Raw genomic sequence first — 13,757 nt, 5'->3', positions numbered from 1 at the left:
AAGTGATTTCTCTTTAAGAGCATTTCAAACTAACCTCACAGAGCAACAGCCCAAATTTGCTATACAGACCTCACTGACAAAGCTCCTTCAAACCTGTTCCCATTTCATTAGATGGAAGAATTCACATTTTGTTTCAGTAGGAAAGTCACCTCAGCATCCCTCCAAGGCATAGCAATGTTCTTACCTCAGGAGAAGTTAAATATTGTTAAGTGCTGTAGTTCACACCAGCTGAGTCAGGTCGAAGGAACAAGCTGGGAAGACAAGTGCCAGAGGAAGATTATAAAGGGAATTCAGCATTTAAAATGGTACAAACCCTGACAGGGGATGCTATGGAAGGCAGCTGCTCTCCTCACATACCCCTCAAGGACCCTCTCAGCCCCTTTATGTACCTATCCCATACCTCTCAGCTCCTTCATGGACCCCCTCAACCCCCTCATGTACATCTTAGCCCATCACAAACCCTCAGCCCCTTCATGGACCCACTCATGTACCACTCAACCCCCTCATGTACTCCTCAGCCCCTCCATGGACCCATCACGTACCCCTCAAGCCCTTCGTGGAACCCTCAACTCCCTTCAGATACCCCTCACATACCCCCCAACCCCTGCACGTACCCCCTCATCCCCCTCCTGTACCCCTTAGACCCTCAAACACACCTCAGCACTGTCACATATCTCTCAACCCACCGTGTACCCCTCGACCCCCAGGGACCCCCTCAGGGACACAAAATGGCGCCAAAGCCACAGCAGGAAAAGCCTCACACCCTGAGCGTGACCTTCTCTCGGGGCCAGCACAGGCACCAGGGGAGGGTATCCCACCCAAACACTCAGCACCACCAGTGGGGCTCGAGGCTCTGCACTTGAGAAATGGAGCTTGGTATTTTATAGAAAAAATTCTTTACTGTGAGGCACTGGCACAGGCTGCCCAGAGAAGTTGTGGAAACCCCATCCCTGGCAGGGTTCAAGGCCAGGTTGGATGGAGCTTTGAGCAACCTTGTCTAGTGGGAGGTGTCCCTGCCCATAGTGGGAGGGTGGAACTCCATGAGCTTTAATGACCCTCCCAACCCAAACCATCCTGTGATTCCATGACTTAAAGCACCATCCCAGGAGTATAAATCAGGTTTATTCCACACTTATAACTGCGCAAAACTCCAGCAAAACAAAGCAAATTCCAGAAAGCTCTGGAGAAACCATTCCCCTGCTTCATGTATCTTTCCTTGTGGTATCTCTAAGGGACAAAAATTGCAGCCTGCATTTTGTAAATTAATTCAAATCTATGGTTTCAGATATTATTTGCATTGATTTGCACCCAGCAGTGCCTGAGTTTTCAGTCCCTACAGAAGGCTGAATTGAGCCATTTTGTCTATTGATATTGAATATAAAATTATTTTTATCAAATCAATACCCTTCACTTCTGCATGATAAAATAACTTTAATCCTGATAAGTAATTTTCTACCCTCAATGTCATGAGCATGGAAGTTTTTAGCGCAGCCTGACAAATTCTCTGTGACTGTGTTACAGGATCTTTCATTCCTTCAATTAAACAGCTGAAAGTGCATACCACCTGTGCTCTCCTATTTGTTGTGTCCCTAAAGTCCATGCTGATGACAAATGCAATGCCAGGGGACTGACAGCCTCAGTGGGTTTGGTTTTAGGTCACCATATATACAGTAGGACCCATGGAGCCAACTTTGAAGGTTTGAAGGCTCCTGCAAACAGATTGAAGTGTTTTTTTGTTAGTTCTGTTGGTTTAGTTACCTCAAGCTAATGAACAAGAAGATAATGAGCATAAGAGATCTTTATGGAATGGGAAGGAGATCTTGTCACTGGCTGGAAAATGCTGGCAAAGGTGAAAGTCTCATTCTTACAGCCATAACAACAAAGTAGTCACCATGCCTGGAGGTGTTCAAGAATCAATTGGATGTGGCACTTTAGTGCTATGGTCTAACTGGCAAGGTGGGGATCAGTCAAAGTTTGGACTCAATGATCTCAGGGGTATTTTTCAACCTCAGTGAATCTGTGAAGGTAAACCAGGAAAGAAACTGAAATGAGATCTGTCACCACCACTGCAGATGATAAATCAGGATCAAAACCCTATAGGCTTGTAGGAGTTGAGCTTGTCCAGCATCTCAGCAAGGTTTAGTGGGACATAAGTACCTGCTCCAATGGACCTGTGCAGAACTGAGCCAGGATCTTGTGCTGCTGCCCAACATGGTCACCAATTCCATTAGGTTTTGTCCAGGTTGAGCTGCTTTTCTCCCACAGGCACAAAGCACAGGTGAAACCTGACACTGCTGTGTCCCCATGCAGGGCCACAGGCTTTGTTCCCTTTCAAAGCCCCCAGAACAAGGATGCTGTTGTGTGCTGTCCCCAGTGCCTCAATAGACAGCTAATGATGGAGGCTTTGCTTTGTGGTTCAGCTCCACTCCCATCTTCAATGTCCATTTGGAAAACAAGCTTCCTTTTCCTTTCCCATGGTAGCTCCTGCTGGAAGATGTTATCAGAGCCATCAGGACGGGAGGCACAAAGGCAGCTGACGTGGGACCTGAGTTCTTTCCTTCAGAGCTATGACTAGATGCTGAGTTTCTACCTTGCAGACACTGAGCCAAGAGCTCATCTGATGGACATACCTATCTCAGGTGATGCTGTGAGTTCTGCCACTCACACAGCACGTGGCACATCAGGATGTGGGCAGTGATTTGTACTCCTCTGTGTTGCTGTAACCAAATAACATCTTTTTTGGTGCATATAACAAATGCCTAACCTGGATGTCTATTGCTTATTTATAATGTCAACTGATTCTCCCAGTAAGGAATTTTTAATACAAACACTGAAGAGTGTCTGCAAAAACAAAAGTTACTCAACTGGTACTTCATAGAATCATAATATCATAGAATTTTAGGCATTGAAATGGACTTCAGAGATCACCCAGTCCCAACCCCCTGCCCTGGACAGGAACATCTCCCACCAGAGCAGGTTGCTCAAGGCTTTATCCAACCTGGAATGAACAATGCCAGGGTTGGGGCAGTGTTCTGAGTAAAGCCAGTACTTGGCTTTACTCGAAGTTTCCCCCTCAACTGACCTCAAAGTGGTCTCTAAAAGAGATCAGTATCGTAATCTCCCTTTGACAACTGCAAAAACAGAGGCAAGAGAAAGGCCAGAAGCAGTTTCCTGATGGCCTAACACTACACAGGACCTGCTCCCATCTCCAGCCACAGCACACAGCAGTATTAACTCAGGATTTTTCTGATCTGGTGCTTAATCCCTGAAAGCTCCAAGTGATTTTCCCTCTACAGCACTTCAGCAGCACTCAGCACTCTGCTGGATTCAATCTGTGATTGGCAGAGACTTCCTATACACTGCTGCAAATTGCCCAGTCTCTGCTCATTAGGCTTTGATGAATAGATTTATTTAAATGACAGCCATTGGCATGGGTGAGGAGTGCAAATGCCATTTGGTAACTCACTTGAGCAATTAGTTACATGACCTTCAGTCCTGTCTGCTTTCAGGGGAAAAGAGGCCAGTACTAGCAGAGACATTTCAGAAATAATTTTCAAAAGTATCTTCCAAACCAGAGCAATGTAAAAATCACCCTGTGAGTTTTCTCCTGCCCACAGCATTTACTGAGAGGCCTCATTCAATACTTATACATTCTCAGGACCGAAAGAATTGGTAAAATCGGAAGGGCAGACCTGTAATTTTATGTAATTGGCCTGACTGAATGCATTAAAAGCAGAAAATTATTAAAGGTATTCAGTGCTCAGTGGCATTGGCTGATACCTGAACTGGCTGATTGCTGATGGAGTAATGATGGACATCTTTAGTAGCAGTAATGCAGGTGCTGATGCAGCCAACAGGTGCTCAGGGATATTTCATCTTAGTTTCTCCCCATCACTGCAGAGAGTCCACCCTGGTTCTCCCCCATCCTGGTCCCCAGCATTGGAGCCATCCCAGTGCTGTTTCACTGGGATTTCCTCACTCTAAGCAGCATTACAACCTTCTGCAGCATGGAAAAACACAGCAACCCAGAGCCTTATTTGAAACTTAACATGAACCATGGCTGGTTCCCACCTAATTTGGGCTAATTCTGGCTTCTTTGGGCCCAGGAAGATGCCAAGGCCTGAGGCTGGTGGATCCACGTGGCAGCAGCATGAGCCTGAAGGCAGCTTAGCCCCTGAATGTGTGCATGAGCAAACAGCACCATGTGCCAAGGGCTTGGCTGGGGATGCCAACAGCTCTCTCTGCTCAAAAAAAAAAAAAAAAAGAAAAAAAAGCCCAATCTGGGCAAAGCAAAAAAAAATTTTTTTAAGGTGTAAATCTATGTGGAACATGAAAATGCTGCTCTTTCCAGTTGCCCACAGGAAGGACAGTGTTTTGAAACAACAGCTGCTCTCAACATAACAAAGTTTTCCAGTTCTCTGATGAATTCACATGAAACTGCTTAAAACCAGGCCTGGCCTTCCCCCACGGGCAGGGAGAGAATGGCATCCACAGGGTTGGAGCACAGCAAGCACGACAGTGGGGAAGTAGTATCCTTGCTCCCTAAGGCAAGCTCTGGGTGCCTGTTCAGCAGCAAGCTCAATTCTTCACCATTTCAACACTAATTAATCCCTCCTGCAGGAGTCATGCAATGGTGGAGCAGGAACGTCACGCAACAACCCAGAGAGGAGCATGAAGCAACAACCCCTGCACCCCATCAGCTACTCTCACGTGGTCAGCACAGAATTACAGCTAAATATAAGCACCATAACTGAAATCTAAGACCTTCAGGATCATCACTAAGTAGTTGGGATATTTTCAGTGAATAGTTTTTTTTCCTGTGAGGGTGGTGAGACACTGGCATAGGTTGCCAGGGATGTTGTGGTTGCCTCAGGGAGGTTGTAGATGCCCCAAGAAGGTTGTGGCACCTCTGGCAGTGTTCAAGGTCAGGTTGGATGAAGCCTTGAGCAACCTGATCTAGTGAGGAGGTGCGCCAGGCCAGGGCAGGGGGTTGGGACTGGATGACCTCTAAACTCCATTCCAACTCCTTAACATGACATGAAACTGTGATTTCTTGTGGACAAGAACAATACAGGATAAGCCACTTTGTGCCCAACTTGGCCATTTATAGGAGACAAAGATTTGCTTCAAAGAGATGAAATTTGACCAGCAACACCTATAATTTTGGGTGAGCAAATTAAATCCATCTTGCATTTCACTGAGTTTGGAAACAGAACATACTATGATAATTAACAAATAAACATATCCCAGAACTAACCCTTCTGCGTCATTTTGATAGCAAAAGAATAAGATGTCCATATAGGAATTCACTGCTTGAAAACACCGGCGCGGGTGTTTTTGAGTCAATTCTCTTGCTTTTTTGAAGCTCAGGCTTTGATTGCCCAAGATTTTAAAGCTCTCAGTCTGCTGTTTAACTTGCCTGAATCTACAGAGGTTTAAAGTGTTTCGTTTTGCAGACTCCAAGCTACAGAGAATAACTTCTCCAGCACATAATTGAACGGAGGTCAGTGAAATGACTTGAATTTTCATCACTTTCCCCAAGACTAGAATTTCCTCCTCCCTCTCTGAGCAAAACAAATGAATATTTTCCAACAAAACATCATGAATTAGAAAATACAACAATTAAAAATAGTTTTAGTGACAGCCCTTGACTCTGAGGAAGAATGTGCTGGGAGGGAAAATAAGAAGATATTTAGCATTGTTGGCTGCCATTCAGACATTTCCAACTCTTCAAATCAATGAAACCAAAACTAAATAATCTGGATTTCAGCCTGAGACACATAATACTGAGCAGCACCAATTAGGACATGTGGGTTTAGCATCTTCCAGCCACAAAACTGGGATAAACCCTTCCAACCTTCAGTTGCTCCATTTTCAACCAAGCCAAAGTAGATCAAACTCAAGCAGTTCATAAGGAGGAAAACTTGGGATGCAATTCCCAAAGACTTATGGGGATGGCTGTGAAAAAAAAACTGGGATACACCCTTCCAACCTTCAGTTTCTCTATTTTCAACCAAATCAAACTAGATCAAACTTGAGCAGTTCATAAGGAGGAAACCTTGGGATGTAACTCCCAATGACGTATGGGCATGGTTGTGAAAGAAAATGAGATCTCAGAGTAAATAAAACCTTTCCCCTGGTGCAGAATTCAGTGAACAGAGCCCCAGTGAAACCCAAACTGCTCCATCCAAGCTAAACTTTCCAGCACAAATCCACCTTTGATCCCCTGGCTGAGCACTTGGCCCTGGTGTGGTGGTGGCAACGCTCCCATCACATCTGAGAGCCAGAACTGCATCCAGCCCCTGCCTAGGCAATCGTGTGTCAACATTTCCCCAGCCCTCCTGGCTGCCTGTCAGGCAGCTCGTTAGCAACTCCTGCTCCAACACTGCCATTTGGAGCTTTTATCCATTAGGAAAACAAAGCCTCCCCTCCAAGCCTGTTCAAAGTGCAAAGGTACAAGACCTGATTCAAGCAGGACTCGATCGTGCAACTTGTCCTTAAAGAAATGAACACTAGAGGTCAATCTAACAACTTGTTCCGGAAATAACTATCCCTGGAATAAAATCTTACAGACCTCTGTGTGCTCTACACCTCTAACTACATCCAGACCCACTGGCTTGGCAGTGTGCTTTGGATCTAATAAGGGTTTCTTCTAGTCTGCTGAATTTGTTCTTGTCTTGCTCTGCATTAGTATTTCCTCTCTGGAGCTCAGCCCTATGATTGCTGTCCTAATTCACAGGGCTTGATAATGCACTGAACTATCTGTTTATGCAACCAGAGGGGAAATTGGCACTTATGCATGTGTGTACTGGAAGCCAAAGGTGTCCCTGATGTAGCTCCACTGCAGAGTTAAAGATGAGTGCAGCAGCAGAAGAGCAGCCATTGCCATGCAGATAAAAGCTCCTCTAGCTCAGGGTCTTGTGACTTATGAACAAGTCATAGAATCACAGAATAGTTGGGTTGGAAGGACCTTAAAGCCCATTCAGTTCCACCCCTGCCATGGGCAGGGACACCTTCCACTAGCCCAGGTTGCTCCAAGCCCTGTCCAACCTGGAAAGAGCATCCACAAATCCATGATTTCAAAGAGGCAGCAGAGAACTGGACTGGGATGCGAGCAATGAGTTTGTGACTTCCAGTCTGATTCCCTTCCAAAGCATCTCCCATCTAATAGCAAGGGGGTGACTATTTCCTGCTACTCATGCTTTCCTCATCTCATCTTCCACACTCAGATTCTGGAGGACCTTGTGACTACAAGCTCCCACTGACTATTTAGGCATAAAAAAATCGGGTTTGGTTGGGTTTTTTGGCTATATCATTCCTACATTCCCAGTCAGTGAGTTTCTTTCCTCTCCTCTTCCCTTCTCTTAAGACTAGAACTGAGACTCATCCCTGCCAGCCTATTTCAGCCTCCCCAATGCCATCTTCAGCAATCCTCAACTCATTTTTATAATGCTTCTGGCTCAGCCAGACTGGATGGAGACATGGATGTAGCACAGACTTCACCAACACGGAGGTTGCCTCCACTGGGAAAGCCAAGGGAGATTCAAGGCACAAAAATCAAGTCAGAAGAAAGCACAAATCCAGCCTAGAGTGTGTTTAAGCACAAGATCTCTCCCTGGGAGTCACCAGGACCAGTTGTGTGCTTCTTTTTTCTGAACCCAGGCCAAGATGCAACTCTTTATGAATGTGGGTCAGATCCTGCAGCACTGAGTACCACCACAGAGTACCATTTATTCACACAAGCAGTCTCTGTGGGGAAGGGCTGCCAAGCCCTGGGCTTGGCTTGGTTTTTCATTAGCAGGCAGCCAGAACAGAGCTCCATATGGCAACGCTGACTCCTCACTCAGCAGCTTGCCTGCTGCCAGCCCCTTGGTGGAAATGGCCCAGTGCAGCAAAGTTGTTCCAGCTCAACCTTCATGTTACAATTACCTTGAAGAAACTGCCAGATAGATGCCTTAGAATTCTTCCAGGGAGTTTCTTGCTGCCTGTATGACTCTGTTGGTCCTGACTGCAGCCAGTGGTGCTCCCCCAGGGCAGCACCCAGGCCATTCCCAGGTGCAAGTGTCTCCCAGGGTATGTCCAAAGGGTGTTCAGTCTTAGTGCTCAGCTCCTTAGAGGCTTGGCACATCCTGATGCTGTCACAGAAGTGATGGGCTAGGAGGGAAATCTCTTACATTCCTCTTCAGGCAGCCTGGTCCTAACACAGAGCTTGAGCTTGTGATGTACGCATACACATCTCTGAGGGACACATCTCTCAGCCCTTCAAAGGTAATGCACACACAGGAAAGATTTAGGAGGGGTACGAGCATGGTTCAGATAGCAGTAGATGCCTTGTGCCACATTGCAGCTGTTGTGCATTGACATCCTTACTTCAGGACAGTCAAAATTGAGCAGAGTTGAACAGGAAACCTCCCTTCTTGTGGACCTCAATGCCTCACCTTGATAGTTTTCCTTCTATTAAAATACATGAGGGAGGATGCAATCCCTCAGCCACTGCCCTTCCCAGTGCCACCATTCACCCCCATCCACCTGGGAGGTGGTTCCCCCAAAGGCCAGCTGCACTCAAATGCTCTTCCCAAGGGCTGACAGCAGCAGCCACAGCAAAAACACCCTTGTAATGGGGGAGACACAGTGCAGCACCAGTCCCAAGGACCCTCCAGGGACCCTGCCTGAGTCCTTCAGCACCACAGAGATCCTGCAGCAGAGGCATCAACTACCCATCTGGAGACCCACCAGTGCCTCAAGTTCCCACCATCCTTCCTCATCCCTTCTTCCAAGGGGTCATACATGCAATTACAGACAGACTTCTGTAAAAGGGACTGACATTTTGCAGAGGCCTCCAAAAGCCAAGCAGAGCACTTAGAAGATGTACCTGCCTAAGGACAGGCAGGAGTCGATGGAGACCACATCCATCTCATCCCTCACCATCACAAGCTACTCTCACCACCTCCAGCACAGCCCTCAGTGCCATCACCCTTCTCATAGGATCCGGGCACATGGCAAAGCCAGCAGTGACACCAGAAAGCCCCAGAAGCACCTGGAGTGATGTGGGCTTAACCTAGGCAGGGCCAGGCTCAAATCCAGCCTACCTGGGAGCCCAGTTTCAGCTTACAGAGCCTTTCAACCTCCTGCAGCCTCAGCCCTGTCCTGGCACGTGCAGTTCCTGCCAAATCCATATCTGTGTCGTCCTGGTAAATAAGTGTGCCAGTGGGATGCTAATGGTGCGCAGAGCTCTTGGTGTCAAGACACTTCTTTTTTGTCAACGAAGCAAACTCATTCATTTTCCTCCCCCTTCCCCGACCGCCCCCCACCCAAACCATCCCAAATGCACAAAATGGGCTCCAGACCCACCTCCTACAAGGAAATGAGAACCAGCCCTGGAGGATCACCCAGCAAGAAGCCTCTGTTCAGAGATCTGATGACTCTTCAAAGCTGAGGGAGCAAATGTGCTCCTACCTCCGCTGATTTATGAGCAACGGCTGCATCACCCAGGAGGGGAAACGCTTAAACACTACCAGAGGGACAGGGAATGGAGTGCTTACTGCCTGTGCTTCAGAGCTGCACTCAATAACCCTCTCTTTAGCAGAGTTTGTTTTCATAGAATTAGATCCCTATTGCATTTTGAAGGAAAACAAACAACACAGAGGCTGCAGCACATGCTGCTGGTGGAGTCCTCACTGGGAAAACAAACACCCATGGATATGCCAAGGGGGGATCTAGTGCTGCATGTGGCAGCAGCCAGGCTGGAACTGTGTCCTTGTGTGTGAGGGGACAGGAGAGAAGCAGGTGGTTTGCCTCTGCTGCTGGGAAACAGCTGGTATCACCTCAGCTGGAGGCAGGAGCTAAGCCAGAGCTATGGGCAGCCAACCAGGCACCCTTGGAAAGGTTTCACAGAATCATCAGAGTTGGAAGGGACCCTTGAGCATCATCTAGTCCAAGTGCTGTCCCTGCACAAGACATCCCCACTAATCACAAGAAAAGGTAGGAGTAAAGCTTATTGAAGTGAGGGCACAGACCCAGGAGTGTTGTGTCCTTCCACCCTGTGTGGAAAAGGTTTGGGTGTAAATTGTTCTAAGTTCTAATCTGTTTGAGTTTCATTTCTGCTGATGCCTTACTGTTATTTATGCTCTTGAAATCTAGCAGGAGGCACATGTGGAGTGTTGTGGTCATGAAATACAGCCTCTGCCTATAGCATCTATTGAGCAGTGCAGTAAATAATCCAACAAGCACAACTCATCTGAGCAAGCAGAGAACATGGCTGAAGGCTACCCGTCTGACAGGGCCCTCCCAGAGCTGCAAGGACTGCACACAGTTGCTCCTGAAATGCTCTTTTCCATCTAAAATGAAGCCAAGAGAACCAGTGCAGCTCCCAGGTGGGTCCTGATGGCAGCTGTGCCTTGGGCTGGCACAAGGGTCCCAGCCAGGATGGCCAGGGCTGCAGGGACATCCCTGGGGACAAAGGATGCAGCCTTGTGCCCACCATGGGATCCTCCCGAGCACCAGGCTGCAAAGATCTAGTGTTGCTACACTAGGACTCATTTATCTTAGCTCAAAGATGAACCAACACAGTCCTCAAGCAGAGGAGCTTAACAAGCAGAGTAGGAAGAGCTGAACCAGATCTTGACCTGATCTCAGTCATGCAGCTGCTCTGAGCCAAACAAGGTTGATTTATGCCAGCAAGAAGCCAATCTCTATACTTGAATTCATGCCCAGAGCTCCCTTTGCCACCAGCATTGCTGGAGCTACCTGCCCACTGCAGTCAGAGCTCATCCCACTAACACCAGCTCTCCCAGGAGCCCAGTGCAAAGCTGTGATGGGACATTAACAGTCAGACTCCATCCTGGGACACTCACACCACTGATATTGGCAACCTGGAGAGCCTCAGGGTAAAATAAAGACCCTCAGAGGGGGCTGTGCTGCTGCACACCCTTCTCTGGGGTTCACATGGCTGCTCATCCCTGAGATACATCTCAAACAGAGTCTTGTTTTTGGAAAGACCTCAGCACCATGCAGGACATATGGGACTGTCCCAACAGGAACTCACAGGCAACTCCTCTTGGCTTTGCTGCCAAAATATCACTTCCCAGAGAAGATAATCTTGCATCAAACTCATGTGTCAGCCCTGAAGCCAGTGTGGGAGAAGGTTCCTGTTCAGGGACCCTCACTGATGCACGACAGCAGCAATGGGGCTGCTGCAGGAATATCCCTAGCAATGCTGAGACCTTTGGTCCTGCTGATCCCAGCTCATCTCAGGGCAGTTTCCAAGTGTCGTGGTGCCCAGTGCAGCTGCTTTAATCAGCCCTGCTAAGTGTTACCCTGGGGTGAGTGTAAAACCCTGATGGCCTCTTACCAGGGGACAGCTCCTTCCAATTTAGCTGCCTCAAAGAGTCTGAAACACCCTGGAAACCTAGAATCCCCAGATCCAGGCAGCATAAGGTGTCAGATAGCTCTGCCTCCAGCCGAGCCCCAACTTTGCACCGCTGCCTGCACACCCCACAGCCTTTTGCCTGCCCAGAGTCTCCTCAAACATCCTCTCTTGCTCCATGGGCACAGAGGGAGATGTCACCAGACAACCCACTGGCCTCATCTCCCAAGCTGCCTTCTAGCTCAGCACCTGCTTCTTACCACCACCAGGGAAGATTTCCCAGCCCCAAGGAGCTGCAACACCTTCTGCAAAAGGTCCCAACTCACTCCTAGGGCCAAAGACACAGATCATTGCTACCAGAGATGCACCCAGGATGAGAGACCAGGACCCCAAACCCCAGAAACACCAAACAGAGCCACTTCAGCTTGGCTCACTCCCCATGTAGAAGCTCATTGCCAAGTCCACACTTGGATCTAAGACGAGACTTTTGTGCTTTGGCTCATGGATCCTGCAAACAAGAGCTTTAATCATTGCTTGCTTTTATGTGCCGAGAGCCAAAATTGTCTTGTTAAATACAGCAAGTGATCAGTACTCACAGCAAAGAACATTTCAATGAGTGCTCATGTCGGTAATTATTCCAGGCTTGCCTCTCTCTCTTCCCCTCTTGAGAAAAACTATGGAATGTAGAAATTATTGCAAAGCCTCTCCGGTCTTGGAATGTTTTCGGCTGGTTCCAGGCAGTGCTTGAGCTCTGTGCCTGCATTTTGCTGCTTGGTTGTGTCCCATCCCATGTGCCAAGGGGTGCTGCGCCCTGAGAAGGCTCCACAAGCAGTGACACAACTGGGAATCACATAGGTCTAAATAACCAACAGTGTGTCCTGGTAGCCAGGAGGGAGATCATGTCCTGGGGAGCATCAAGGAAGACATTGCCAGCTGTGTCCTGGGGAGCATCAGGCAAGCATTGATGTCCTGGGGGACATCAGGCAAGGCATGGCCAGCTGTGTCCTGGGGGGACATCAGGCAAAGCATGGCCAGAGGGAAAGGGAGGGGACTATCCTGCTCTGTGCTGGTCCAGCCTCACCTTGAATATTGTGTGCAGTTATGAGTGCCACAATATAAGAGAGATATGAAATTATTAGAGAGTGTCCAAAGGAGACAACAAAGATGGTGAAGAGCCTTGAGAAGCCACATGAGAAGTGGCTGAGGGAACTTGGTGCGTTCATCCTGGAGAAGAGGAGGCTGAAGGGAGACCTCATGGCTGTGTACAATTTCCTCATGGAAGAAAGTGCAGGGAGAGCACTGACCTCTGCTCTCTGGCAGCCAGTGACAGGACCTGAGGGAATGGTCTGAAGTTGTGTCAGGGGAGGGTTAGTCTGGAGATTATAAAAAGGTTCTTCCCCCAGAGGGTGTTTGGGCACTGAAACTAGAGAGGTGCCTAACACCACACTTGCAGCAGGGTTTGCAGCACCTTCTTCTCTTCAAGTGCAACTGGAGGATGAAACCTCAAAAGGAGGAGGAGGAGAAAAACCCCAGAGGGGGGACTGTCAGTTTGGCCTCATTCATAGAGAAAGGTTTGGGTCAGAGAAACACAGAAAACTGGGTTTTAAACACCAGCAGCTCCACAGCCCCTGCTCCCCACGGCAGTGGTCACAGCCCCAAGTCTGACAGAGCTCAAGGAGTGTTTGGCCAATGCTCTCAGGCACAGGGTGGGATTCTCAGGGATGTCCTGTGCAGGAATTGGACTAGATGATCCTCAAGAGTCGCTTCCAACTCTGATTATTCTGTGAACCCCAACAACTGTCCTAAAGGTGACAAAGTCTCTGCTGTGCCAGCCTTGGGGTGAGCCTGTCCATCCCTGCCTGAGCACAGCACATCAGCCAAGCCCAGAAAACATGAATTTAGTGGGCTTTTACCCCCATTCTGCATCCCTGAGTGGCAGCTGTGCAACCCTGCCTGGGACTTCTCTCCCAGCCCTCTCTAATATTACACAATTAAAATTGTCTTTTGGCTTTTATTATAATTTTTTTCCAGAGATAAAAGAGCCCTGGAGGAGCAGAGGGAGCCCCAGCACTAACCATGTCATTGGAGCTGACAGTGGAGAACCTCAAGCTGGGAGTGCTGTGGTGAGACTGGGGCATGCAGAGGAAGAGGAGGAGGATGGTGCTCAGCTATGCTGTTGCTCAGCCCCAGCTCTAATGAAGGGACTCTGAGGATGCTTTTCTGGACAAGGAGGACTTTTCCCTTGGAGCAAAGTGCTGTCAGCACACTTGCAGCTGGGTTTGCAGCACCTTCTCTTCAAGTGTAACTGAAGGATGAAACCTCAACAGCAGGAGGAAAAAACCCCAGAGCAGGACTGTCAGTTTGGCGTCATTCATAGAGAAATGTTTGGGGT

The sequence above is a fragment of the Acanthisitta chloris genome, unplaced genomic scaffold (genome assembly GCF_000695815.1).
Source record: "Acanthisitta chloris isolate BGI_N310 unplaced genomic scaffold, ASM69581v1 scaffold10149, whole genome shotgun sequence".
Lineage (NCBI taxonomy): Eukaryota > Metazoa > Chordata > Aves > Passeriformes > Acanthisittidae > Acanthisitta > Acanthisitta chloris.
Note: the sequence above shows the minus strand (reverse complement) of the source record.